Source organism: Miscanthus floridulus, chromosome 13, assembly GCF_019320115.1.
Source record: "Miscanthus floridulus cultivar M001 chromosome 13, ASM1932011v1, whole genome shotgun sequence".
Taxonomy (NCBI): domain Eukaryota; kingdom Viridiplantae; phylum Streptophyta; class Magnoliopsida; order Poales; family Poaceae; genus Miscanthus; species Miscanthus floridulus.
In genome coordinates, this window is record NC_089592.1 from 78,502,218 (window position 1) to 78,527,895 (window position 25,678).

General features: G+C 45.9%; 1 pseudogene; it reads left to right on the forward strand.

Moving 5' to 3' along the window:
• The first annotated feature begins 18,233 nt into the window (after positions 1 to 18,233).
• Positions 18,234 to 19,720, forward strand: LOC136500112 (uncharacterized; annotated as a pseudogene).
• The last annotated feature ends 5,958 nt before the right edge of the window (positions 19,721 to 25,678 follow it).

Below are 25,678 nucleotides of genomic sequence, written 5' to 3' on the forward strand. Positions count from 1 at the left end.
GAAAATAATGTAAACATAAAAGTTGTATAACTCATCAACATGTACAACTTTTATTTTGGTCATCTTGTCATGTGACTTTGTTTGAATAATTAATATTTGAAATTCAAACAATTTCAACTTGAAATAATATTTTGAAAGAGAAAATGGTTTCAGATGAAAAACTCATGAATACCAAAGTTGTAGAACTCATCAATATGTACAACTTTTATGTTGATCATATTTTCATTTGACCTAAATTTGAACAGTTGAAATTTTGAATTTCAATAAATAGGCATCTTCAAACAAGATTTTGAAACCTTAAATAATTTCAACAATAAAAGTCGTGAACATAAAAGTTGTTGAACTCATCACTATCTATAACTTTTATTTTAGTCACTTCTTCATATGACAAAGTATTAGTAAATATTGTTCACAAATTCATATATAACTCATAGTTTCATGAACTATACGAGAAACATGTTGATTTATGAACTAATATTTACTATCACTTTGTCAGATGAAGAAATGATCAAAATAAAAGTTGTAGATCTTGATGAGTTATACAACTTTGGTATTTATCACTTTTTTAGCTGAAATCATTTAATGGTTAAAAATCTCATTCGAACTTATCATTTTTTAAATTTGAAAATTGAAAGTGCTCAAACTTTGTCAAATGAAAAGAATGATCAAATCAACACACTAACTTGATAGGGCTATGATTTTAGAAAATTTTAGGAAAAAATTATCATATTTGGAGTTAGTATGACGGAGAAAGACTAGTTACAAATTTTACCCAAAGATTAAAAAGAAAAATCATAACTGTTTATGATGATAAATGATGAACAAGTGTGATTTCTCTTTTTAATCTGTGGCTAAAACTTGTAACTAGTTTTTTCCCTTCATACTAACTCCAAATGTGATGTTTTTTCCTAAAATATTCTAAAATCATGCTATATCATTTTAGTCTAGTCATCTATGTTTGTCACTAATTTTGAATAATTCAAATTTTGAATTTCAGAAAATGACAGCTTCAAATCTGATTTTCAAACACTAAATGATTTCAGCTGTAAAGGTGATGAATATAAAAGTTGTATAACTCGTCAAGACCTCCTACTTTTATTTTGGTCATTTCTTCATTTCATAAAGTGTTAAGTGATTTTATAAAGTTTTAGTAGTAATAGAGTGAATGTTCAAATAGATTCATCTGGATGTTGCAAAGGGTAGTCTCACACATATGCATAAATATAGTCTTACACACATACAAAAATATGTAGTCTTACACACATACGTAAATATATAGTCCACACGCATGCATAAATGAAGTCTTACAAACACACACTTACACAAATACTCCACGTTCAACAACTAGCAAGCCTGTTGTAACGAACTTTCCCCTTGACACCTTTTCGTTCCCATGACAATATGTCTTTGGGTAGGTTCTTTTCCACAACACTGATCTTCTTAGGAAAGTCTATGAATAGCGGACATCTCATCGTAGTTATTGTAAGCTTCAACATCGTCCACGCTATCAACTCCAATAATGTGCTGTTTCCTGAAGGTAACCACATGCTTTGTCTTCTTCTTCGAGGGGAGGTTACTTTGTGGGTCAGACATATAGAAAACTTATGTGACACATGAAGCGAGCACCCAAGGGTCATCTTGGTAGCCTAGATTCTCGAGGTCCAGGACTCTCAATCCGATCTCATTCAGTTGGTGTTGTTTGATCCAGCGGCATCGAAACAGGGCCATCGTTATATCCCTTCCATAGTCAAGTTCCCTATATCTCTTCAATGATGCCAAAGTATTGGATCTTTCACCCCAATCCATCGAGAGCCTCTATTCGAACGCCGCTGTTTTGGTTCACATATTTACTATCCTTTGCGTGGGTATAGTATGTATACCCATTGATGTCATCAGCATTCCAAGATGTCACTTGTCTCGATGGCCCCTCCGCTAACCTACTGATAGTAATAGTCTATGGTTTCTCCAGGCGGTATGTTTTAGGTCCTTCAACCATGTAGTTAGTCGTTGCTTGTGTTGTTTCATGACCCAATCATCCTGAACGACCATTTCTCTCCTCCATAATGATAGCCAAGTGTTCATCAATGTACGGTTGCATCAGTTGTGTACTCTGTAAGACACTATAATGCGCTCGACTCACCTCTTTATAATCATGGTCGATGAATACTTTTCTACCACTGGTGCCCTTCCCAGCTAGCCTACCCTTAGTGATAAGAATCGGGTTTACCAATCCTTTTCTATACTTTTAGGTACTCTTGACAACACTCGATGACTTCTTTAGTACTGTAACCCTCTATCATGGAGCCCTCTAGGGTATGCTCGATTATGCACATATCGACTTAGAACCGATATGAACCGCTCGTAGGACCACATTTTATGCAAGTAGCAAGAGCCCAGCGCCTGTATCTGATGAACCATGTGAATCATGAGATGTGGCATTGTATCAAAAAAATCAGAAGGTAAACACATCTCTAGTTGGTTTTGTGTCTCCACCACAAATTCATATAGGTCACTTAGCTCTTGCTTGCCAATCAGTCTTCTGTGAGATCTTCGAAAAGAAGTAGCATATACATGTGATGGCCATTTTCAAGAACTCTGGCTTTATAGCCCTGATTGCAATAGGTAGAAACACTATCAGCATCACATGGCAATCGTGACCCTTGTTGTGTGTTATTGATAAGTCCTTCATTGACACTAGCTTCTTCATATTTGCTGAAAAACCCAATCGGGACTTTGATCCCCCTCAGGAAAGTGTATATAGCTCTCTTCTCGTCTGGTGTTCAGGTTGAAGCACGCCGCGGGTAGAGTGTATTTCCCATTAGCCTCAGGTACCTGGTGAAGCTGTGGTATCACAGTTTAGCCGCACCATGTCTTTCCATGCTTTCAGACCATCCTTTGACTTGCCTGTGTCTATCAAGGTAGCAATGAGACTCTCAAAGATATTCTTCTACACATGCATAGCATCAATGGCATGGGGGACCTCCAAGTCTGGCCAATAAGGTAGATACTGAAAGAAGATTGATTATTTCTTGAAAGGTACGCCTTCGATAGGAGGTGTGCTTCTATCTCTGTTCGTCCCATCCGGATTCTTCTTTCCATAGATGACGCGTATGTTTTTCACCTATTCTGTACACGTGTTCTCCGTTATGACGTCTCTCCGGAGGGGGTTCAATCTCCGGGGCATTGTCATAAAATCTAAAGAACAATTTGCTACGGTACTTGTGACTTGTCTTTAAGAAGCGTCGGTTCCTTAGGTAAACTATCTTCTTGGATGCATCTAGGTACACCCATGTAGTACCATCCAAGCAAACCAAGCATCCCAGTCTTCCCTTTGATCTGTCCAGACAAAGCAAACAACACAGGGTAATCATTGGTAGTAAAAAATATTATTGCTCTCCATATGAAGTCCTCCTTTTGGAACTGCATCGTAACATCTACTCCCCATGCCTCCATAGCCTCTCCATTTCTTGCATCAAAGGCTCGAGGAACACAGTCTATATCAATGTCTGGTTGTTTAGGGCTAGAAATAAGAATAGTGAGGAGAAGGTACTTTCTTTTCTGACACAACCATATTGGGATGTTGTACATGGTCAAGATCACTGGCCATGTGCTGTGGTCGCTCATCCTCTCATTGAAGGGATTCATTCCATCGGTGCTCAAGCCAAACTATACATTCCTTGGCTCATCGCTGAATTCTTTGTGCTTCTCATCAAACCTTTTTCACTGACTAAAATCAGCTGGGTGTGCAATCTTATCATCATCCACCTTGCGCTCATCATCCCATCATGTCATGAGTGCGGCTTCTTTAGGGTTTAGGAAGATACGTCTCAAGCGGTCCGGTCACTGGCAAGTACCACATTACCAAGGTAGGAATTCTTCTCTGCTTTGCATCGTTGACTAATGGAGTGTCCTCTAGGGGCTAAGATTCATGTATCACCTTTTTTGTACCCTTCTTATTCCTCTTTTTCCCCATGGAGGCTATGTCCCCACCGTAAGGGTCATTGTTCTTGTACCTGGCTGGCCCCACACCGAGGACATTTATCTAGTGACTTGAACGTTTCGTTCACAAAAAAGTATATAGTGGTTGGTGCATGCATGGAGTTTTTCAACCCCCATTGTCAATGGACTTATGACCTTCTTCACTTGGTATGTGTTGGCGAGAACTGAGTTTGGTTGTGGCAGCACACATGACAGGAGATGCAATTGATCCTTGAAACTACAGTCTGACCAGCTTGTACTTAGCCTTTAGGATGAGCAGCTCAAGCACAAAACGTAGCAATGTCCAATGTGTCGGACAACCCTTTTCAACACCATACACAGTCTCCTTCGATGCTTTGGTCACCCTTTCTAAATTTTCTAGACCTTTCGGGCTATTTAGTAAAATCTCTGGTACAAGGGCTTGAATCATGTCCTTCAAATCATCTTCATCCCCGACACGTGCTCCACCATCATTATTGGCACCACCTTCGTCGTTACCATCCCAACCACCAGCATCACCATCCTTGTTCATTGCCAAACTCAAAATCCATTCGTGCATCAAGCTCTGCTGAATATTAGGACAGGGATTCTATGGTTTCAGTCGTCGTATTCCTCCTCATCCTCGTCGTTAACAATAACCGTTTCACCATGATGAATCCACACTGTGTAGTCCTCAATAAATCCTTGCATAATCAAATGTGATATGATGATAGTCACATCTATCCATAGCCATACGGTTCTTGCAATCTTTATAGGGGCAAATAATTATATCCATATTCTCTTTCAATGTCGTTGCATGTTTCTTTGCGGCTTCAATAAATTTATCCACCTCTTCACTGGAAACTTGCCTTTAACCTTAACGAACCATACACCCAAGAGTTCCTGTACTCCATCTTTTACAACAACAACAAAACAAATATTAAAGGACTACTTATTCTGATATATAAAAATGAATCAAATTAATAATTACTTGAGAATAATTGTATATACTTCAGATATATATGAATATAAATCTGATATAATTACATGAAACATACAAACACACCATGGTAGAGGAAAATTAATTAATGGTCTATTTATCCATAAATAATTAAAATACATATTTATTGATTACAATAGACAATTTCAAAGACAACAATTAGCAACAATTATACTTTACCCAATATCTTTCATATAAACCCTAGTCCAATTTTATCAAACATAAATTTACAAAAACAAAATTAATAAAAAAACCAAACCCTAGATCTAGATCTACATGCACATGAAACATGCATAAAACTAACTAATTGTTCACTAAAATCATGAAACATGGACCAAATAAGGGTATGATCTTGTTCCCCTCCCTAATTTATCCTAGTACATTTAAAACTTGGATCTAATTTGCTTCATAAGTAGCTCAAGTACCATAGAAGAGAGAGAAAAACAAAACTTTAATTACTCACTAATCAACCATTAAAACTTCAAAAAAAGTGTGGAATAGCATTTTCTTACCTTCTACAACCTTCTCCACCAAAAGATTTGAGACCAAAACTTTCCCCCTTAGTAGAGCAATTTTTAGGAGGTGCCCAAGGCCTCTCCACCTTTCTTTCACGGATTGGAGTGAGTGACCCGAGGAGAAAGAAGATGCTACAGTTGTGCTATATGTGGGTTATTTGTAGGGGCGGCTGGTGATTGAGCCGCCCCTATAAATCAGAGGTATTTTATACAGGGGACATTTGTAGGGACGACTCAATCACCAGCCGTCCCTACAAATAGAAACGCCGGGGGCGGCTGGTGAGTGAGCCGCCCCTACAAATCAGACCCATTTGTAGGGGCGGCTCGTATCACCAGTCGCCCCTGCTGTTCCAATTGTAGGGGTGGCGGGTGTCCGCGCTCCCAAGCATGCCACTGTAGGGGCGGCTCCATCACCGGCCGCCCCTACAAAAAATTCATCCCGTTAGTAAAAATCGTTTTTACGTAGTGGTTGGCTCAGTTAATTTAAGACTTTTTTTAATCTAAATGACGATACTCCACATTACCGTGGGAAGTTTATAGCTAGCATTGTGCAAGAGGGAACTCAAGGAGTGAGAGTGAAATCATGACAGGAAATATATGTGCTTATTTGAATACTTGATGGAATATAATGCATTTTTTGATATAACAAGTCAGAATCAAGAAAGTATTAAAAACGAAGATCATATTTAGATACTACTAGCCTTTGCAAAATTCTTTCACTGTATGATATGTTAATTGGATAGCAAGCAGATCACCGTCAAACGAAAATATACGCAAGTGAACATTTGTAAAAATTTGAGGAAGTATTATCTCCCACTACTGGAAACTCGAATTGTCCTGTGGGTGACGAATTTTTCTGTGTGTTTTTTCGGTACGCACAGAAAAATTGCGATTATTCTGTTGGTTCCAAAATGTCCCGACAGAAAAATACAAAAACCGACAGAATAATTATATGATTTTTTCGTGCGTGACAATACACACACGGTAAAAATCAGCACTCACAGAAAAATACAACTTATTCTGTCAGTTCTTTAAAAACGCACAGAAAAATATACATGCATGCACTAGAAAAAAAATTATTATTCTGTCGGTTATTTAAAACGCACAGAAAAAACATACACACACACGGAAAAATTCAAACGACCACTAGGATTTAGCGTTCGCGCTTTCCATTTCAATGTTTATGCATTCTCGTGAAAAGAAAATACTTTAATTAATCAAATAAATAAAAAACAAAGAAGTCCTAACCCTAACCCGTCGACTGGCGCCCCAAACACCCTCGCATGCACTCGACCCAACAGCACGCACGCACTCGCGGACTCGCTCGCTCGGCTCCTCACGCACGCACGCACACGCTGCGCCGCCGCCGCAGCTACATACGCAGGCCCGCCCCGCCGCCACAGCAGCTCCGCATCCATGTCGTTCGTCGCAACCAGGTCGGCAGCCTCTAGATCCACGCCAACGTAAGCTCCCCGCCGGCCGCTGCCACCGATTTGGCGCCCTCGCTCTCCCCTAGTCTGCTGGCCACCCGTTGGGTGCCAGCCGCTAGCCGCCGGTGCTCCAGGGCACGTCCCTAGGTCCTCCGCCGGCTGTACAGGGTCATGGGACCTTCCCCTCCACTGTTCGTCTCGGCGCGACGACCCTCCTCTCCCTGTCGATCTCCCCTGCCCCTGCTTATGACTTTTTCAGCTGGAATCATTTGCTATTTCAAAATCTTGTTTGAAGTTGTCATTTCTAGAAATTCAAAATTTGAATTGTTCAAACAAAGTCCGATGGAGAAATGACCAAAATAAAAGTTGTGGATCTTGATGAGTTTTACAAATTTTTGGTTTATGACTTTTCATTTCAAGTCATTTGCTATCCAAAAATTCTGTCATTGTTCTCATATTTTGAAATTCAAATTTTGAATTATTCAAACAAACTCATATGGAAAAATGACCAAAACCAAAGTTGTGGATATTGATGAGTTCTACTACTTTGTTGTTGACAGTATTTTCATTTGAAATCATTTTTGATATCTTAGAATTTAATACATTTCTACCAACAAAAGAAAAGAAAAAAAAGAAAATAGTCTTGGGCAAAGATGACTCCATTCTAGCCCAAAATGAGAGATAGGCCCAATACCTCCCATAGGCCCAGCTGCAACTTCGGTTGATACCAGGCCGTCCATCTCTCGATCCGATGGTTAAAAACATTGTTTCCCTCCCAAACCCTAGTTTCTCTTCACCACATGCACGGGAGCAGCATGCCCCATGGTCTCTCTCGGAGTCTCAGTCTTCGCTCTCGCGAGCTCCCTCTCTCTCGACGCCAACGCCGCTCCCTGTTGCTCCTCCCATGGCAACCTCCCCTGCTCCCAGCTTCTCCTTGTGCAGCACCAGCGCCCCCTCCTCTTCCTCCCCATGCCGCGCGTCCTCGCACTAGGCAGGCTGCCATGCCCTAGCCAGCTTCGCTGGCCATGCCGGCCGCCGCCGCCAATGGCTGGGGATGGATGGGCGCACCGCCAGGCTGCTAGGCAGGCTGCAGCTGCGTGCCACACTGCCGCTGCTACCCATTCTGCCGCAGAGGCCTTGGCCGAGCTGGCCACCCAATAGCCAGGCTATGACATTGTCCGTGCTACCCCCTTTCTCGCCACCAGATCCGGAGCACGGGCCTGCCCACGGCGAGATCCAGAGGCTGCTCCTAGAGGAGATGGCAGAGGAGGCGGATCTCGAGCCCCCTATCCCCTGGCATCGTGCACGACTCCCCCAGCCCCCGGCGGCATGCACGCCCCCAGCTCCCTGCGGTGCCTGTCGCTACTACGCGACCCTGCTCCTCCCCTGGGGATTGTCAATGTCAAGGTCGACGAGCCGCGGATGCTGCTACCACAACATCTAGCAAGGCAAGCTCTGATCCCCTTCCTCCCACTACCCCTCTCTCATGGCATCGTCTCTTCTCTGCACAGGTCCATGGCATGGAGGCGACGAGCGAGGTACCAAATCAATGTATTCTGTTTTTTGCTCAGGTACTGTTACTAGATCTGCGTGGCCTTCTACTCCTCCCTTCTGAATTAATTATTAGGCAATTTTGATCCTACAACTAAGCTAGGAGTTCATTGGGGAGGGAAAATATTGGCATCACAGCACATTCAGTAGTTCATTCGGGGAGGGAAAAAGGCTCCAGGCCTCCTCAACACTGTGAGTCTATCCTAAAGACACCAGTAGTTTGATTGATTGGGAACTGCTGCTTAACAAAAGGAAACCTCATGAGTTTGTGCATCAATGTGGTTAAGTCAACTATTTTTAGCACTTATTTTTTTTACTGAATGTGTCGTCACACAATAGATTCATGGATTCAGCATTGCCTACATATTTTCATGGATTCCATATTCCTTCTCCTTTGTGATCACTTCATGTCATATTTGGTGGAACATTCTATGGTTTATATGCAACACAGTAGTCTCATTATCTGCATCTGTAGGGACAGTGAAGAGATAGTGAGATGGAAGATGATAAGAAAGACATGCTGGAAACTGGATAATCAGGTCAACAATGACATAAAGCTAAACAGGTAAGCATTTTGCAATAATTGGTATTTCTCTGCAATGGTACAAGGCTACAAGCAGTATGATATGGCTCATGTTTACAGTTATCATGTTTTAAATTATGCCTTTCTGGACATAGTTGATCAATGGATTAGTAGCATACTTAATAGTGAAGTAGTTGATAAGTAGAGTTTAGAAATTTCCTTGGTGTTTATTTTTTCATTCAGATTGCCTTATTTCGAAATTAGTAGCTCAGATTGTTCACATCTTGTAACCTTGTATGTGCATCAGGTATGTGCATCACAACGAGCTCTGGCCAGATCCGCGACATGGCAGCCCTTCTTCTCCACGCCGCCTCCTCCATTGGGCCCTTTGCCGGTGACTGAGCTCCCATCAGGTATGTGCATTCCACTTCTCCCCCATTCTTGTTGTGCGAAACAGAGTTGTATGCAGTTGTAAATAGCTGCCCAAATGTTAAGTTGTGCCTCTTTTTCTAGTAGTTGTTCAAGCAAACTGGATGTGCATACAAGCAAGGGAGATCCGTGAGATTTTATAATTGTAGTATGTATGTGCTTCTTGCTGTGATTAAAGAATCGGTGAAGAGAAAATCAGTGATTAAATAATTTATGCTTCTTGCTATGATTTTTCCCATTGCCTGAATGTCGGTTAGCTCTATCATTCAACACCAGTCTGCAACTCTGTATAGTGTGATGCTATTTAGAATAACAGATGGGCTTTGGTGTCAGCACTTAGTATTTGTTGAAAATTAAACTGTGTTCAGTAGTATACGCAACACAAAGAAAATTAAATTTGTGTTCAGTACCCTTTTATTCAGAATTTATGGAACAGATGCAGTAAGGAGCAACAATTTTGTAATTAGGTGAACGTTCTTAAGATTTTGTGGAACAGTCTATGTGTTTGTCTATGTCGTCAGGAGTCCAATTTTTTGCTTTCTACCTTAGGAATTTAGGAAGGTTTGCAGTTTGACATATGGAATTTAGGAAGGTTTGCAGTTTGACATCTGGAGGTTAGTTGCCAAGTTACTACCTGGAACAAAGTTGTGCTTACTACCTGATGTATGCCAAGTTGATACTATCTTGCTTACTGTGCTTTATTTGTAGGTCGATAGGAGCTGCAATGAAAGAGCTAAGAGCTGCTCATTTTCAATGGTAGCAACATCGATCTGGTTGTCAGCATAGTAGTGCAGTAGTTATCAGTAGTGAAATTCATGAACTGTTGAGATGAGATGGTAATGCTTTTGAATGTATTGATGCCGAAATATTTTGACATCATCTACATATAGCCTGGATGCTATGAATGAATGTGCTGAACATTTGGACTCCATCTTTATATGTTATGATGAAATTACTGTATGGACAGTCTATATTTTAATATGCTGTTGCTACTGTTTCTAAATAATTATTGTATCCAATTTGCTGCATGGGTAAGTGTATACTATTATGTCGGTGGTCTGTGAACACCTGACAGAAAAATACAATTTTTCTGTGCGTTCACCTAACCCGACAGAAAAATACAATTTTTTTCCCGTGAGTGCAACTCTGATGGGATAACACTAATAGAAAAATGATTTTTCTGTCGGGTTTTTCTTTTTTTCTGTGATGAATAATGCACATAAATTTTATTTTTAATATGACCGAACATAATTTTTCTGTGCGTGTAAGACCGATAGAAAAATTGTTTCTGACAGCGAACCGACAGAAAAAATCGATTTTTCTGTCATTCTATTTCTGTGGGTAATTTTCTGACGGTACACCGTCAGAAAAATATTTTTCTATCGGTATTCACATTTTTCTGTGGGTTTTTGCACACATAGAAGTATATGAGTTTCCAGTAGTGTCCAGGAATCGTTAATACCAACAATAATGCAACATTATTATAAACTTCTATCATATAAGTATAGAGATAAGGTAGTAGTCTTCCTAGCAAGATGGGGATAGACGTCACAATGAACCATTACATTGTACAGGACAAATCTTTGGAAAAAGCCTTAGGAATATTAAAACACAACTGCACTGAATAAGGTGATTGGTCTTGTCATTTCTCCCAAAATGGATTACCAAACTATTGGAGAGCTCATATATGATATATAGGATGTGATGATGAGTCAAAATACTACATAAAGGCGAAGGTTGAAATGTAATCCTTCTCCTCGTACGACTCAGCTAAATTCTAATTCCAAACTGCTAATATCATCAGCTACCTAACCGACTAACTTATCTCCTAAACAAAAGCACCTAGGACTGATTCCTTGGAGACTTAATCAACCACCTGCGTGTGCTGCATCCTGATAGCCGCCATGTAAATGGATTTTGTGATGATATGTGTCTATTCGCTATTGAAGTAGAAAACATCATATCAAAGATAAGAAATGCCATGACACACACACACATTTCAACTGACGGCTTAACCACAATAATCTAGATGTGGAAGTTCAGATTTTCCAACATGTAGGATGCAGTTGATTGCTAACAGTATAGTCATATAATCTCCAGGACCTAATTAGCGCATAAGAAATCTCTGAGCAGGTTAAATGGTTAATGTTGCTCCGAAGCTAATCTGAGCAGGTTTTAAACATACTGTTCACAGAGAAGTTCGATCAGAGAACCCAAAATCAAATCTGTTGGGGGGACCACCTCCAGCATACCGCCCTGGCAGACCCTCGCCCGCTAACCAGGGCCTTCGGCTGGATAGACATCGGGTATGCCACCTTATTGTTAGAGCAAGTATAATAGCAGACTGTAAGCCGACTAAATGCTGAGGTGGAGGAGAGAGGGGAGGAGAGAGAAGAAGCGGGCTGTAAGCTTACAGCCGGCTTGGGCACAAGAACCAAGAAAGTCTGTGAGAGAGACAAGTGGGCCATGTATTAACTGTAAAGAGCTAACTACTATATGAGTGGGCTGAGAGAAGGCTGCAAGGAACCTTACAGCCAGCAAGCCGGCTGTATTATTAGCCTTGCTCTTATGCAGCTGCAGGTCCACCCTCGGGAGGAACCACGGAGCCGTGCTCGGGGAGGAAACCCTCGCATCGATCGGGGCGCTCCGCTGTGTAGGCAACGGAGAGCGGAGAGCCTGAAGACGGTGTTAGGGCATGTATAGCCCGCAAGACAGGGTCTGTCTGCAAGTTCTTGGAATCCACGACACAAACACTTAAATAGACAGCTCATACAATCCACAGACAGGGGCTGTCTATTTGGCTATCTACAAGTATAGATGTTCAACGGGTCGGCCCAGCCCAGCACGACACGTCGTGCCTACCGGGCCATGCCGAGGCGGGCACCGTGCCTGACCTACGGCCCAGGCACGGCCTACTAGACCGTTTATCGGGCCGGGCCGGCCCGAGAAGCACGAACAGTCCAGCGTGCCGGGCCAGCCTGGGCCCACGATGAAGCGCGAGCAGCCAGAGAGAGGGGGAAGGGGAGGAAGCGAGAGCCGCCGGAGTGGAGGCGGGGAGGGGGCGTCCGCATGGGGGCGCGGCATCGGCGCCCATGCGTGAGGGCTGAGGGGAGGGAGGGACGTCCCGCGCGGCACCGGCCTCGATGCCGCCCGCAGCTCCATGAGCTACGGCCACCGGAGCAGCTGGGCCACGGACAACGCAGTAGGGCCACCGGTGTAGCCCGCGTGGCTCCCGCGCCGCCGCCACGCTGCCGCTGCACCACAGCCCCGCCACCGCAGCCGCCTCCCGCCATGGCACCACAGATCTGCGTGCCGACAGGCCGGATCCAGCCAATGGGACGACGGATTCGGGCATGGCTGGTGACGGATTCGGAGAGAGGGAGGAGGGAGGAGAAGGGCCGAAGGGGGAAGACCTAGCCGACCTTGAGCTCCGGCGGAGGCCGAGGATGAGAGCTCTGGGAGGCTTGGAGGCTGGATGAGGAGTGGAGGCCGGCCTTGGGGAGGGAGGAGTGGAGGCCGGTGACTTGGGGAGGGAGCGAGGGCCGAGGGGCTGCGGCTGCGCGGCTGCCCGTGCTTCTCGGGAGGGAGTGTTAGGGTTAGCCGACACCAGGCTGCGTAGACGTGGAGGCGATGGGGTGTTAGGGTTAGCCGGGCTGAGGGGGGGGTGGAGGCGGGGATGGTGGGCGGTGGGCCGCACTGGGCCGTGGGGAGGGGACGAAGGAGTGAGGAGGCCCAGGAGGGGGAGGGGGCAGGCCGGGCCGACCGTCGAAGGCCAGGCCGTGCCGTGCCATCCCACGGGCCTAAACAGCGGCCCAGGCACGGCCTGCGTCCTCGGGCCGGTCTAGCCCGGGCCCGCACGTCATCGGGCCGGGCCATGCTCGTGTCGGGCTAAAAAAACGGGCTTCGTGCCGTGCCGTCGTGCCTTGGGCTGCATGGACATTTATATCTACAAGTCATTTAATGATTGCATGTATATACCATTGTGTTGCTAATTGACGTAAAACAGATCAAGCATAAATAAGTTGAATATGATTGCAATATTTTTTCAGAATCCATGTTCCGTGAAGTCTCCATTTTTTCTTGAGGCTCCTTGCAGCTGCCATGCTGTTTGCTTCAAATATCTGAATGATATAAATTTAAAGTTTGGTGTTATGAGATCTGAAAGATATAAACTGATCCCTCTGAAACTAGCTCTTGATAACAGCAAAGCTGACATATATAATGGCCAACCTACAAGCATTAGAAGTAGCAGGAAATGAAAAAAAAAGAATTGTAGTTCCATACAGAAAGTCTGAAACTACAAGCACTATCAGTAACAGAAAAAATAGCACTCTCAGATGCAGGAGACTTTGGACTAGCAGTAATAGAACTGGGCTGTCTCCTGGGAACACCATCTCAGTTTTCTCTACATTTTTCAGAGTTTGGAACTGACAAGCAGCTGTCATTCAAGTAGCATTGCCATTCAGTTTTCAGTACTGTCATTCAGTTTTGATAAAAGTAGTTTAGGACTGACAAGCAACTGCCATTCAGTTTTCAGAAAATTTTTGACAAAAGATGGTAAATGGGTAACGAGGGGCCACTCTTCTAGATCCCTGCATATCACAGTCCAACATCAGACACAACATCAGTCGAACTGAAACTTATTAGATTCCAACAAGTTCTTATCAATTCTATACCACTTTATGGAATATCACTATTTGCAGTACTAGTAAGAAGTGCGCAAATACAGAAATCAGCCAAAAAAACAATTTCAGGGTCTATATGTTGCCAAAATCATTTTCTCTGATCCACGCTACCAGCTGATGTTCATTTTCTAAAGAATGAGCTAGCAGCATTCAGTTTTCTCCGATCACACAATGAAGTAGCTCCATTGCATATCACAGTACCTTTCTGCATATATGCAACAGATTGCAAATCACAGTCACAACGATTTAGATTTCAGTAAAGCAGCATTTGAAAATTACCATGTTGGCGCCCTTGGAGGAGTGGTTGGCCAGGACCAATGGAGTTACCGGTTACGGTCATGCCCCCACGCACGACTAAACAAATTGCCCACGGCAGCTTGCCCTAATGTAACTAGGAATCGAACCCATGACCATTGACCTAGCAATGTATGACTGTTTCTTTTTATGAAATATGTCATCAATGAATAAGAGAAAGAACTTGCTACCGCTCAGGTTGTCGGTGAAACGGGGCTGTAGAGATCCCCGTGCAGGTCGAGGACATTTCCTTCTCGGTGTCATGCCTATGTGAGATCCCCTGTTGCAATTCATTATTGGTAAAGCATTACTCCCATACCGAATGTTACCATCCAACATTGCATAGGTCTCGTCCCCATAGTTAACCTAACTAGCAAATTAAACCCACTCTCCCAGCTAGCGTGCCACGATTTTACCGAATGTTACCATCCAACATTGCATAGGTCTCGTCCCTATAGTTAACCTAATTAACTAGCAAATTAAACCCACTCTCCCAGCTAGCGTGCCACGATTTAGAACCGGGGATCTGTTTGGAGTTATTAACTCCGGCGTGGCCACACCGCCAGCAACGACGGCTGGTCGGCGACCGGCGGTTCGACCAGGATAGCAAACAAAATAGTAGAAACGCAGAAGTGGACGATCAACGCCCAGCCCCTTGCTCAGTCCAGCTTCCACGGCGTGGACGGCGGAGATGTGGCCAGGCCGTCGACGGCGGCGAGCATGGGGTTTGTGACCATGTGCTCGCTTGAGGACCATTCGACGGTGGCCTGGTACACAACTCCTTGGACCAGGGAAAAATTCACTACTTTAGAGAAACTTATGCGAGGCGTTTGAGAATGGGCCTCGGAGGCGGGTAGGAATTTCAACCGCCTCGGTCAATGCCTGGGATTAACCGAGGCGGGCATTTTTATTAACTGAGACAGTCACAACCATCCGCCTCACAAAAATCTATTAACCGAGGCGGACCCAATAGCCATTTCGAGTATAAATACAGGAATTAGGGTTTTTTTTCACTCACTTCCCATCCCTCCCCTCTCCCTCTCCACTCAGCCGCCTTCCTCTCCAGAGCAGAGCGGCACTCCCTTCCTCCTCCGGTCCTGTGCCCTCTCCCCCATGGCGCCCCTTCCTCTCCCTCCCCTCCACCTCCGGCCTCGTGCCCCCTCTGGCACCACATGAGCGCGCGGGCGCGGGCGAGGCGGCGACGCGGTGGGCCCTCCCCGGCGGCGCGAGGAGCGGCCATGGCACGGCCCCTTCCCGGCGGCGCGAAGGGCGGCCACGGCACGGGCCCCTCCCGGCTGCGTGAGGGGCGGCCACGGCACGACCCCTTCTCGGCGGCGCACGGTGGCGGCCATGGCGTGGCCCTTTACCGGCAGTGTGGATCTGGGCAAGGAGCGCCTAGATCTGGCGGTGGCGAGCGTGTAGATCCAGATTCGGCAACCGGAGGCCGGATCCCGTCAGCGAGGAGCATGCAGGCGCAGATCAAGTGGCCGCAGGTCAGATCCCGGTGGCGGTGAGCATGCGGCGGCAGATCCTGGCGACGGCGGTGGCGCGTGGACGGGCTCGACGGACCCGTGGATGGGCTCGACGGACCCGTGGATGGGCTCGCTGGGCTTGTCCACGAACTTTCTTATTTTTTTGTTTTATTTGATTAATCAAGGCAGGCGGCCAACCGCCTCCGTTATAGGACCAATTAACCGTGACCTTTCAACGAAAAACCGCCTCAGTTAATGCTTTTTACCCGCCTCGGTTAAGATTGTTGTAGTAGTGATTGCCGGTTCGGCTGACCGAGATCTGGTACGAGGCCTCTTGCCCTTGATAGGAGGTGAAGGTGAGCGTGCTTGGGTTGACGGTCACGCGCACCTTCGAGGGCATGACCACCTTGGCCGTGTATGTCTCTGGCGTTCCCGGAGGCGCGACGTTCGTCAGCATCCTCACAACGGCCGGTGAAGCCCGCCTGTTGCAGCGGTACCGTGATGCTCAGATATTTGAGGTTGGACGGGTGCATGGTGGGCAGCCCGGAGCATCTCCACCAGTCATTGCGCGAAACGGCGCATAGTGCGGCCTCGCCGAGCGTGGAGCAGACGTGGGCGGCGTACTCTGGGGACGTTGAGCTCGTACACGAGCCCAGGGTCCATGGTCCTGGACACGTTGATGTGCCCAGGCTAATGTTGGATGGTAACATTCGGTATGGGAGTATTGCAGGCATGCACTTTCGGTATGGAAGCAATCACTATCAGAACCGGCAGTAATGCTTTAACAATGCTTGTGTGTTTTGGCGTAGTGTGCATTTGGCATCCTCCAAAATCTCATTGGTGAACTAGCTAGAGTGAAGCTGAACGATATTATTCATAAACACCGGCTAGAACACATAATCATATATATTTATAGAGTAGTGGTAGCCTTGAAAAGGATAGGCTCGTACAGTCGTACGCTTTCATTACATGAATAATTTCTATGTGATATAGAAGAAAGTACATACATGCATTCCGCCTTTTTAGTTGCATCGGCAATTCCAGTTATATATAGCCGTACCACACCAACCTGTTATAAAGTAACTCTAATCAGCCTATATATGGCCGTGGACACATGCCGAATACAACGGTTGAGACACAAACGGCCCAATAGTGTACTGATGAGGTATACAAAAGTGATGCTGATTGCAACCTTCCCTATCTTGTCAATACTAGATGAGTGTCCGTGCGTTGCAACGGTGCAACATAAATTGAAAAAGATATTTATTAGCCAAGTCAAAATAAAAAATATATCAATTCAATTTTTCACATGTATTATACCATGATGATGTCTAGAAACACATTCATTATCATAATGAATCTGAAATAAAAGATAGGCTTGGAGCTTGTTGTCTGAAAGTTACAATAAACATCAGTTGCCTCAAAGGCTGAAAATTTATTGCTAGGCATCGAACTGAATTTATCCATGCTCTGCCTTGCCCAAAATATATATACTCGAACTTACAATATCCTAGCCCGCATGAGGCATGACAACAATTAATTTTTTTGGGGAAAAAGTATTTGTTATCAACACGCAACACGAAGGACGACGAACGAGATTTGGATCACGATCATGATCATTGCATGGTGATATTCCAATAAATTCATTTCTCTTCCCATAATTCTTTTTCTGTTTTATTCTATTTTATTTACTTGCATTCTAGTGTCTACGTGCGGTGATTATTTGTCTGCCGGTGATTCCGTGAGTTTTATTCTATTTTATTTACTTGCCTTCCAATGTCTCCATGTTGTGATTATTTGCCTGCTGGATATGGATCGCATGAGTGTTTTTTTCTTGCCAGGTAGATGTTGACAATCCATATGTTTTAGTTGTATAAGATAAGAGATACTCCCTCCATACCCAGAAAACATGTCGTTTAGGACAGGATTGTGCTTACCAAGGAGTGATTAATTATGGGATATTTTTCCATGTCTGCCCCTATTAAATATGGTTGCGGGTGCATTCTATACGAGAAAGTTTACCGGTTTAGATGGCTAGTGCATTGAGGCGTTGGTCCTGAGGTCTTGGGTTCGATACATGGCGGGCTACGTGGCGTGAGCACTGTGGCTGCATGGTGCGCGAATTTGATTCGGCTGGGCGTGGCGCACACGTTTGGGCGCTTTTGGCGCCGTGTTGGGCGCCATTTTTCGTTGTTTTTTCATAGGCAAACGTTTTTTGCGGTGGCGCCACGGAATTTTAATTTTAGCGCTCGCCCGCTCCGTCGTTTGAGTTCCACTGTGCCTATTAAAACGCGGTCTTTCTCCTGGACTCTTCTCTTTCCATTACCGTGCCTCATCTCCTGACTTCCCTCTCTTCTCTTTCCTTGTTTTGCATGCAATGGCGGCTGATCCAGGAGTTGCTGCATTTGATCTGAACGTTCGCTTAGAAGATGATGACAACGGCTTTGATCTCAACGTTGGCTTAGAAGAAAACGACAATGGTAATGTGTTTCCTTGTTTGAGTTTTTTGTTTCCTTCAAGCTCCATCTTTCCTTAGTTTGGTTTGTTTCCTTTTTGGACAGGATTTGATTTGAACTTGCCATTAGATGACTATGGTGCGATTGATTTCGATTTCGTACAAAACGTACCTGGTAAACCTACATGCCGTGCCTATTATTCTGATACAACATCTACCGTACAAAATTTGCATGCTGTGGCTGATACTTTGAATGCGCTTGTTTTTTTCTTTTAATAGAACATGCTGTCCAGGCTAGAAGGAAGGACATGACAGAAGAAGAAACAAGGCAAGTGTACCAAGCATTGTTGGCTAGAAGCAAGAATGGGAAACTAGACAAGAAGGATACAACAATCGTTGCTGCTTAATTTGGTATACACATCTGGTCAGTTCAGCGCTTATGGAAGCGAGGTAAAACCCAACTTGCTCATAACATTCCAGTTGTGGTAGCTAGTACCAAGAAGGGTAGGAGTGGACGCAAGGCAGTACAACCTGATTTGGAACTATTGCGCAACATCCCTCTCAAGCAAAGAATGACCATAGAAGATGTGTCTAGTAAACTTGGTATGAGCAAATCTAATATACAAAGGTATTTAAAAAAAGGTTTACTTAGGTGCCACTCTAGTAGCATCAAACCATATCTCACATATGCTAACAAGAAGACTAGGTTGAAGTGGTGTGTTGATATGATTGAGCAGGGTTTGGTTGATGATCCAAGGTTTAAGGATTTTTTTGACTTTGTGTTCATTGATGAAAAATGGTTCTACCTCTCTCAAAAATCTCAAAAATATTACTTACTACCTAAGGAAGATGAACCACATCGTACTTGTAAGAACAAGAATTACATCCCTAGGCTCATGTTCTTGTGTGTTTGTGCTCGGCCAAGGTTTAGGAATGGAGAGTGTGTTTTTGATGGGAAAATTGGTTGTTTTCCACTTGTCACTTATGAACATGCTGTCAGAAGAAGTCATAATCGTCTACGTGGAGAACAAGTAATCAAGCCAATAACTTCAATCACAAGAGATGTGATTAGTGATTTCATGGTAAACAATGTGTTGCCTGCTATTCGAGCCAAATGGCCAAGGGAAGATGTGAACAAGCCAATTTTCATACAACAAGATAATGCACCTTCCAATTTAAAAGTGGATGATCCTATTTTTTGTGAGGCCGCCAAGCAAGAAGGGTTTGACATTCGCCTCATTTGTCAACCACCCAATTCTCCGGATTTTAACATTTTTGACTTGGGTTTTTTTCGAGCTATTCAAGCTATTCAATACAAGAAGGATGCAAAAACAATAAAATATCTAGTTCCAACCGTCCAACAATTCATTGATTCATTTCTTGAACTAATGTTTTGTAGGCATTCTTAGAGTACTCTCCACGAAACAAACATGATTTTTGTAACACTTCAAAGTGTTTTGAAGGAAGCCATGAAAGTTAAAGGATACAACAAGTTTAAGATTCCTCACATGCAAAAAGAAAAACTAGAGAGAGAAGATCGACTGCCATTGCAAATCTCATGTGAAGCTTCCTTGCTTGCTGAATGCATTGCTAGTCTACCTGCAGCAAATTAGAAGTAGAATATTAGAAGATGCAAGCATGTTAGTCTTTGCAGCATGCTAGCCGAAGCAAAGACTGAATGAGACATGTACCTTACTTTCTTTCTGTGCATCTTGCTTCATCTTTGCATCTTCCAACTTCTTGATAACGTGCTCAGGAGGAAGTATTGTGTCACCATCCATTTAAAGTTTCTCCACATGAGGAATGAAGAACTCACAATCAAACTTTTTCATGTTATGCAAAAACCTTGCTGGGAGGTCGTAGTCTTCATATAAAAGGCCACAAGGGGCACACCTGCGAGCACGGCGGCGAGCTTGGAAGCAGGCTTCTCCGAAAACGCCGCCAGCATGGAACGTGCCGCAGCGAGGACACTGCACCACCTCGATGGAGTCTGGCACCACCTCGACGGACTCCGGCACCACCTCGACGGAGTCCGGCACCTCGACGGAGTCCAGCGCCATCTCCGATTCTAGCCCCTCGACGGTGTCCAGCGCGTCGACGGAGTCCGGCACCTCGACGGACTCTAGCGACTCGACGTACTCCATAGCAGCCAGAGAGAGGAGAACGGGGAGGAAGCGAGAGCCGCCGGAGTGGAGGCGGGGAGGGGGCGTTCCGCATGGGGGCCGGCATCCCGAGGGGAGGGTAAGAGGCAGACAGAAAAAAAAAAATGCGTGAGGGCTTGAGGGAGGGAGGGACGTCCCGCGCGGCACCGGCCTCGATGCCGCCGCAGCTCCATGAGCTACGGCCACCGGGCAAGCTGGGCCAGGACAACGCAGTAGGGCCACCGGTGTAGCCCGCGTGGCTCCCCGCGCCGCCGCCCGCACTGCACTAGCACCACAGCCCCGCCACCGCAGCCGCCTCCCGCCATGTGCACCACAGATCTACGTGCCGACAGGCCGGATCCAGCCAAGGGGACCGACGGATTCGGGCATGGCTGGTGATGGATTCGGAGAGAAGGAGGAGGGAGGAGAAGGCCGAAGGGGAAGACCTAGCCGCCCTTGAGCTCCGGCGGAGGCCGAGGATGAGAGCGCTGGGAGGCTTGGAGGCTGGATGAGGAGTGGAGGCCGGCCTTGGGGAGGGAGGAGTGGAGGTCGGTGACTTGGGGAGGGAGCGAGGGCCGAGGGCTGCGGCTGCGCGGCTGCCCGTGCTTCTCGGGAGGGAGTGTTAGGGTTAGCCGACACCAGGCTGCGTAGACGTGGAGGCGATGGGGTGTTAGGGTTAGCCGGGCTGAGGGGGGGGTGGAGGCGGGGATGGTGGGTCGCACTGGGCCGTGGGGAGGGGACGAAGGAGTGAGGAGGCCCAGGAGGGGGAGGGGGCAGGCCGGGCCGACCGTCGAAGGCCGGGCCGTGCCGTGCCATCCCACGGGCCTAAACAGCGGCCCAGGCACGGCCTGCACCCTCGGGCCGGGCTAGCCCGGGCCCGCACGTCATCGGGCCGGGCCATGCTCGTGTCGGGCTAAAAAAACGGGCTTCGTGCCGTGCCGTCGTGCCTTGGGCTGCATGGACATTTATATCTACAAGTCATTTAATGATTGCATGTATATACCATTGTGTTGCTAATTGACGTAAAACAGATCAAGCATAAATAAGTTGAATATGATTGCAATATTTTTTCAGAATCCATGTTCCGTGAAGTCTCCATTTTTTCTTGAGGCTCCTTGCAGCTGCCATGCTGTTTGCTTCAAATATCTGAATGATATAAATTTAAAGTTTGGTGTTATGAGATCTGAAAGATATAAACTGATCCCTCTGAAACTAGCTCTTGATAACAGCAAAGCTGACATATATAATGGCCAACCTACAAGCATTAGAAGTAGCAGGAAATGAAAAAAAAAGAATTGTAGTTCCATACAGAAAGTCTGAAACTACAAGCACTATCAGTAACAAAAAAAATAGCACTCTCAGATGCAGGAGACTTTGGACTAGCAGTAATAGAACTGGGCTGTCTCCTGGGAACACCATCTCAGTTTTCTCTACATTTTTCAGAGTTTGGAACTGACAAGCAGCTGTCATTCAAGTAGCATTGCCATTCAGTTTTCAGTACTGTCATTCAGTTTTGATAAAAGTAGTTTAGGACTGACAAGCAACTGCCATTCAGTTTTCAGAAAATTTTTGACAAAAGATGGTAAATGGGTAACGAGGGGCCACTCTTCTAGATCCCTGCATATCACAGTCCAACATCAGTCGAACTGAAACTTATTAGATTCCAACAAGTTCTTATCAATTCTATACCACTTTATGGAATATCACTATTTGCAGTACTAGTAAGAAGTGCGCAAATACAGAAATCAGCCAAAAAAACAATTTCAGGGTCTATATGTTGCCAAAATCATTTTCTCTGATCCACGCTACCAGCTGATGTTCATTTTCTAAAGAATGAGCTAGCAGCATTCAGTTTTCTCCGATCACACAATGAAGTAGCTCCATTGCATATCACAGTACCTTTCTGCATATATGAAACAGATTGCAACAGATTGCAAATCACAGTCACAACGATTTAGATTTCAGTAAAGCAGCATTTGAAAATTACCATGTTGGCGCCCTTGGAGGAGTGGTTGGCCAGGACCAATGGAGTTACCGGTTACGGTCATGCCCCCACGCACGACTAAACAAATTGCCCACGGCAGCTTGCCCTAATGTAACTAGGAATCGAACCCATGACCATTGACCTAGCAATGTATGACTGTTTCTTTGTATGAAATATGTCATCAATGAATAAGAGAAAGAACTTGCTACCGCTCAGGTTGTCGGTGAAACGGGGCTGTAGAGATCCCCGTGCAGGTCGAGGACATTTCCTTCTCGGTGTCATGCCTATGTGAGATCCCCTGTTGCAATTCATTATTGGTAAAGCATTACTCCCATACCGAATGTTACCATCCAACATTGCATAGGTCTCGTCCCCATAGTTAACCTAACTAGCAAATTAAACCCACTCTCCCAGCTAGCGTGCCACGATTTTACCGAATGTTACCATCCAACATTGCATAGGTCTCGTCCCTATAGTTAACCTAATTAACTAGCAAATTAAACCCACTCTCCCAGCTAGCGTGCCACGATTTAGAACCGGGGATCTGTTTGGAGTTATTAACTCCGGCGTGGCCACACCGCCAGCAACGACGGCTGGTCGGCGACCGGCGGTTCGACCAGGATAGCAAACAAAATAGTAGAAACGCAGAAGTGGACGATCAACGCCCAGCCCCTTGCTCAGTCCAGCTTCCACGGCGTGGACGGCGGAGATGTGGCCAGGCCGTCGACGGCGGCGAGCATGGGGTTTGTGACCATGTGCTCGCTTGAGGACCATTCGACGGTGGCCTGGTACACAACTCCTTGGACCAGGGAAAAATTCACTACTTTAGAGAAACTTATGCGAGGCGTTTGAGAATGGGCCTCGGAGGCGGGTAGGAATTTCAACCGCCTCGGTCAATGCCTGGGATTAACCGAGGCGGGCATTTTTATTAACCGAGGCAGTCACAACCATCCGCCTCACAAAAATCTATTAACCGAGACGGACCCAATAGCCATTTCGAGTATAAATACAGGAATTAGGGTTTTTTTTCACTCACTTCCCATCCCTCCCCTCTCCCTCTCCACTCAGCCGCCTTCCTCTCCAGAGCAGAGCGGCACTCCCTACCTCCTCCGGTCCTGTGCCCTCTCCCCCATGGCGCCCCTTCCTCTCCCTCCCCTCCACCTCCGGCCTCGTGCCCCCTCTGGCACCACATGAGCGCGCGGGCGCGGGCGAGGCGGCGACGCGGTGGGCCCTCCCCGGCGGCGCGAGGAGCGGCCATGGCACGGCCCCTTCCCGGCGGCGCGAAGGGCGGCCACGGCACGGGCCCCTCCCGGCTGCGTGAGGGGCGGCCACGGCACGACCCCTTCTCGGCGGCGCACGGTGGCGGCCATGGCGTGGCCCTTTACCGACAGCGTGGATCTGGGCAAGGAGCGCCTAGATCTGGCGGTGGGGAGCGTGTAGATCCAGATTCGGCAACCGGAGGCCGGATCCCGACGGCGAGGAGCATGCAGGCGCAGATCAAGTGGCCGCAGGTCAGATCCCGGTGGCGGTGAGCATGCGGCGGCAGATCCTGGCGACGGCGGTGGCGCGTGGACGGGCTCGACGGACCTGTGGATGGGCTCGACGGACCCGTGGATGGGCTCGCTGGGCTTGTCCACGAACTTTCTTATTTTTTTGTTTTATTTGATTAATCAAGGCAGGCGGCCAACCGCCTCCGTTATAGGACCAATTAACCGTGACCTTTCAACGAAAAACCGCCTCAGTTAATGCTTTTTACCCGCCTCGGTTAAGATTGTTGTAGTAGTGATTGCCGGTTCGGCTGACCGAGATCTGGTACGAGGCCTCTTGCCCTTGATAGGAGGTGAAGGTGAGCGTGCTTGGGTTGACGGTCACGCGCACCTTCGAGGGCATGACCACCTTGGCCGTGTATGTCTCTGGCGTTCCCGGAGGCGCGACGTTCGTCAGCATCCTCACCACGGCCGGTGAAGCCCGCCTGTTGCAGCGGTACCGTGATGCTCAGATATTTGAGGTTGGACGGGTGCATGCATGGTGGGCAGCCCGGAGTATCTCCACCAGTCATTGCGCGAAACGGCGCATAGTGCGGCCTCGCCGAGCGTGGAGCAGACGTGGGCGGCGTACTCTGGGGACGTTGAGCTCGTACACGAGCCCAGGGTCCATGGTCCTGGACACGTTGATGTGCCCAGGCTAATGTTGGATGGTAACATTCGGTATGGGAGTATTGCAGGCATGCACTTTCGGTATGGAAGCAATCACTATCAGAACCGGCAGTAATGCTTTAACAATGCTTGTGTGTTTTGGCGTAGTGTGCATTTGGCATCCTCCAAAATCTCATTGGTGAACTAGCTAGAGTGAAGCTGAACGATATTATTCATAAACACCGGCTAGAACACATAATCATATATATATTTATAGAGTAGTGGTAGCCTTGAAAAGGATAGGCTCGTACAGTCGTACGCTTTCATTACATGAATAATTTCTATGTGATATAGAAGAAAGTACATACATGCATTCCGCCTTTTTAGTTGCATCGGCAATTCCAGTTATATATAGCCGTACCACACCAACCTGTTATAAAGTAACTCTAATCAGCCTATATATGGCCGTGGACACATGCCGAATACAACGGTTGAGACACAAACGGCCCAATAGTGTACTGATGAGGTATACAAAAGTGATGCTGATTGCAACCTTCCCTATCTTGTTAATACTAGATGAGTGTCCCGTGCGTTACAACAGTGCAACATAAATTGAAAAAGATATTTCTTAGCCAAGTCAAAATAAAAAATATATCAATTCAATTTTTCACATGTATTATACCATGATGATGTCTAGAAACACATTCATTATCATAATGAATCTGAAATAAAAGATAGGCTTGGAGCTTGTTGTCTGAAAGTTATAACAAACATCAGTTGCCTCAAAGGCTGAAAATTTATTGCTAGGCATCGAACTGAATTTATCCATGCTCTGCCTTGCCCAAAATATATATACTCGACTTACAATATCCTAGCCCGCATGAGGCATGACAACAATTAATTTTTTTGGGGAAAAAGTATTTGTTATCAACACGCAACGCGAAGGACGACGAATGAGATTTGGATCACGATCATGATCATTGCATGGTGATATTCCAATAAATTCATTTTTCTTCCCATAATTCTTTTTCTGTTTTATTCTATTTTATTTACTTGCATTCTAGTGTCTACGTGAGGTGATTATTTGTCTGCCGGTGATTCCGTGAG